Here is a 4,975-nt window from a genome sequence, read left to right as displayed (position 1 = left end):
TTCCAAATCATGAGTGGGGTAATTTGTCTCGTAAGGCTTGAGCTGACGAGACGAATAAGAAACAACCTTACCCTCTTGCATCAACACACAACCTAAGCCAATGTGCAATGCATCACTGTAAACAGTAAATTCCTTCCCAAACTCTGGCTGTATCAAAACAGGGGCCCTAGGCAAAACATCCTTCAGTTTCTCAAAACTCTCTTGCTACTTATCAGTCTAATTAAACGGTACCCCTCTACGTAGTAACTTAGTCAGAGGTGCAACAATCAATGAAAATCCTTCAACAAAACGTCTGTAATACCCAGCCAGACCTAGAAAGCTTCAAATATCAAATACCACCTTTGGTGGTTTGCAATCCACTACAGCTTCAATTTTTCGAGGATCCACCTTAATTCCCTCTGTCGATACTACATGTCCTAGAAATGTCACTTCCTGCAGCCAGAATTCATACTTACTGAACTTTGCATAAAGTTGTTTTTCCCTCAGAACTTCCAAAACAATACGAAGATGTGCATCATGCTCCTCTTCGGTTCTTAAATACACCAAGATGTCGTCCATAAACACAACTACGAACCGATCAAAATAAGATACGAATACTCGGTTCATTAGATCCATGAAAGCCACTGGTGCATTCGTCAACCCAAACGGCATCACCAAGAACTCGTAATGACCATAACGAGTTCTAAAAGTAGTCTTATACACGTTCACCTCTTTAACCTTTAGCTGAAAATACCCAGACCGAAGATCTATCTCAGAGAAAACTGTAACTCCTCGCAGCTAGTCAAATAGATCATCTATCCGCGGTAAAGGGTACTTATTCTTGATAGTCAGCTTGTTCAATTGACGATAATTAATGCACATGCGCATGGATGCATCCTTCTTCCTCACAAACAACACTGGTGCTCCCCACGGAGACACACTTCGCGAGGCTTAAGCTGTCGCGATGCATAAGCAACCACCTTACCTCTTGCATCAACACACAGCCCAAACCCACATGTGATGCGTCACTGTACACGATAAAATCCTTTCCAGACTCCGGCTGAATTAATACAGGTGCCTCGGTTAGAACTTTCTTCAATTTCTCAAAAGCTTCCTGCTGTTTCTCAGTCCAAACAAACGGTGCTCCTTTCTTTATAAGCTTTGTCAATGGTGTTGCCAACACAGAAAAACCTTCTACAAACCTTCTGTAGTACCCTGCCAAACCCAGGAAACTCTGAATTTCTGACACCGAACTAGGTGGCTTCCACTCCAGAATCGCTTCAATCTGTCGAGGGTCCACCTTGATCCCCTCAACAGAGACAGCATGACCTAAAAAGGTTACCTCCCTCAACTAGAATTCACACTTACTGAATTTGCATAAAGTTCCTTCTCCCTCAACACTTGCAGCACAATGCGGAGATGCTCAACATGCTTCTCTTCAGTTTCAGAATATACCAGAATATCGTCAATAAAAACAACTACGAATCAATCCACAAATGGTTGGAATACATGATTCATCAAATCCATGAATGCTGTAGGAGCGTTCGTCAGTCCAAATGGCATAACCAGAAACTCGTAATGACTATACCGAGTCCTGAATGCCGTCTTATGAATATCTACCTCCTTGACGCTTAACCGATGATATCCAAGTCGAAAATTGATATTGGAGAATACCGAAGCTCCTCTAAGTTGGTCAAACATATCGTCGATTCTTGGCAGAGGGTACTTATTCTTAATCGTCAGTTTGTTCAACTGCCGATAATCGATGCACGTCTGCATCGTCCCATCCTTCTTTTTCACAAACAACACCGGTGCTCCCCACGGAGACACACTCGGCCTAATAAAGCCTCTATCCAACAACTCTTTAATATATGCTTTCAGCTCCACTAACTCCTTCGGTGCCATCCTGTATGGTGCGATGGACACTGGTGCTATTCAGGCAACAAGTCGATTCCAAACTCGACTTCTCGTTCGGAGGCAATCCTAGGAGCTCCTCTGGAAAAACATCTTGGAATTCCTTAAAGATTCTAACCTTATCCACCATTAGACCCTCAGTCTCCGACTGACTTACAAATGCCAAATAAGTTTCACAACCCTTACGAATCCACTTCTCGGCTCTCAATGCTGACACCACATTGGACAAATAATCCCCATTTCCAGAATGAAGTCGAATTCTCCGAACGGTAACTCCATCAAGTCTCCAGAGAAAATCTTACCTTGAGTTTCTGAAGGCACGTTTATATACAGTTTGTCTACCCCAACCAAGTGGCCCAAAGGACTTAATACCGATACCCCACTCACAATCTCCTCAGAGTGCACACCCAACGACCCAGATATGGCACATGCAACATACGAATGAGTAGATCCAATATCTATCAAAACAGTGTACGGCATGCTAGAAATCAAGAACGTACCAGTTATGACGTCGGGTGCATCACCCTCCTCTCGACGATGAGCTGCATACACCAACGCTAGCTGACGAGCCTCAGCATTTTCGACACCTCTGCCAAGTGCTCCTCGACCCCGACCATTTCCATTACCGCCCCTACCTTGTCTACGTCCTCTCGGTGGTTGTGGTCCACCTCTCACTAGTTGAGCAACCCTCTGTTCTGTAACTATAACCTGATCTGTTTTCTGAAGACAGCCCTTGACTTTATGCTCCATAGATCTGCACCAGAAACAAGCACCAGAACGTCTCCTACACTCGCCCAGATGTACCTTACCATAGTCCCCACAAACTTGTGGTCTAACAACATTCATCGGAACTGCTCGAGCTGGCTCTTCCACTATTGCTCTTTTAACATTCCTATTTGCACCACCCGAAGGTCCTGAATCCCTCCGAAAACGGTTCTGATCCTTCTCACGATTCTGTCTTTCAGTACGCTTCACCTCCTCGGCTATCTTAGCTTTCTCCACCAAAGCAGCAAAGTCACACTCCCTATGCGGAGCAATCAGCACCCGAAGTTCATCTCTAAGACCATCCTTAAAGCGTACACTACGTTCATACTCTGTAGCGACTATCCCAATAGCGTACCGGCTCAGCCTCAGAAACTCAGCCTTATACTCAGTAACTATCTTACCCTCTTGAACCAGATTCAGAAATTCTTTCCTGCGGCGTCCCCATAACTCGCCCCAACATATTTTCCCTTTAAGGTCGTCTTAAACAGCTCCCAAGTCACCCTGTCAGCTGGGGTCCCATCTCTCACAGTGAGCCACCACTGATAAGCCTCATCTCGTAGCAATGATATGGCTCGCTTCAGCTTCTGCTCTACGGAACAGTCCAAATCATCCATAATCCGTTTCGTGGCCTCTAACCAATATTCAGCCACATTCGGGGCTACACCAGATACGCCCCTAAAGATCTCTGCTCCATTAGCCTGGAGTCACTCAAAAATAGATCCTTGAATTCTGTTACTCGTACTTACCCCGGTAACCCTTTTTAGAACACGAAGCATTGCTTGAGATAGAGCGTCATCCCCGGTACCTCGATCATGAGACTCCACTTCTGTTGCCGGTGGTGCCGGTGCATCTGCCGCTGGCATATGTTCTGAAGATGAAGATCCAGCCCGTGCACTACCTCGGCCACGTCCACGGCCTCTTCCATGAGCTGCTCTCGTCTCATATCGTATTATCTGTTTACGAATTTTATGCATCAGTTCAGTGTTTATTACAGATGTTTTATGAACAGACAGTAATTCAGAGTTTTTTTTTCACGGAATCATAGCCTAGCTACAGTCTCAATCTACTTTTCAAAATTCCTACAGTTTTAGAATCACCCTAACTAGAGTATCATAATAGGGTTTCAGTACAGGCATATAGTTGATAATTCAGAAACATTTAGAAAAATTCAGAATGATACTTACAGACTTAGGCTGGAGATTCGGTGTGTCACCTTCTCAGAATCCAAATTTTAGAAAACTGGATTTGCAATCTTTGAAATCATTTATTGTAGAAAGAAAATTTTGTTTGTTTGTTTTTTTAGACCCATTCCACAACTGAGTTGTTGTAACCCAGGCTCTGATACCACTAAATGTAACACCCCAAACCTAGCCCAGACGTTACGACCAAGTCTGACGTGTCACATTGACTTACGGTTGATTGTGTTCTTTGTTTAATCAGGGTGATTTTGTAAAACAATGGTTACTTGTTGACTAAGAAAAAAAATACTGATTAATTAAGTCTTTAGGTTATCCATTTGTTACGCTCGTTGTGTTTTGAAATCGTTTGTTAATTTTTGAGTATAAATAAAACAATTAATAAAACCGTAAAACTTACGAGCGGCCTTATTATAACTTAAAACCCAAAATAATTAAAGTAAGTAAATGTTGATCAAAATACATGAAGAAAACTGAATTTGCAGAACATGTGGCCACTCTGAATCCCTCACAGCTCCAAGTCCACTATGGTTGGGATTTCCTACATGGATGAAATTAAGGGGTGAGTTTGGAAAACTCAGTGTGTAAAACAACCCAACCATAGTCCAAATCAGATCAAACCACAGAAACAGATTAAGTTGGGCCTTAGCCCTATACAGAATTCAGAATGAAGCCCATAGGCCCAAAACAACTATAGAACAGATATATCATGTATGCAGAAAACCCAACCCATATCCATCCGTATACACCCCCGTACCAATCTTACACCATGTGGGGAGACAACTCGACCCACCCATCCGCTACACACCACAGATTTGTAGCATGGGTGCCAGAACAGATATTGTGCAGAGCCACCAGAACAGATATTGTGGCATAGCCACCAGAACGCTTCCTCCATCAATATAACCATATCCATGCAATAGATATACATGTCATGGCATACAACATACAGAATCGAAATATCATGCATTTCAATCAAAATTAACCCTAGGGGTATAACGGTCACTTTGCACCTAAGGGTATAATGGTAATTTTCATACTTAGGGTATTTTAGTAAATTTAATATTTAGGGTTTTCATGATATTACAGCATTAACGTATTAACAGAAATACTTACCATGT

This window comes from Gossypium hirsutum, chromosome A04 (genome assembly GCF_007990345.1).
Source record: "Gossypium hirsutum isolate 1008001.06 chromosome A04, Gossypium_hirsutum_v2.1, whole genome shotgun sequence".
Taxonomy (NCBI): Eukaryota; Viridiplantae; Streptophyta; class Magnoliopsida; order Malvales; family Malvaceae; genus Gossypium; species Gossypium hirsutum.
Note: the sequence above shows the minus strand (reverse complement) of the source record.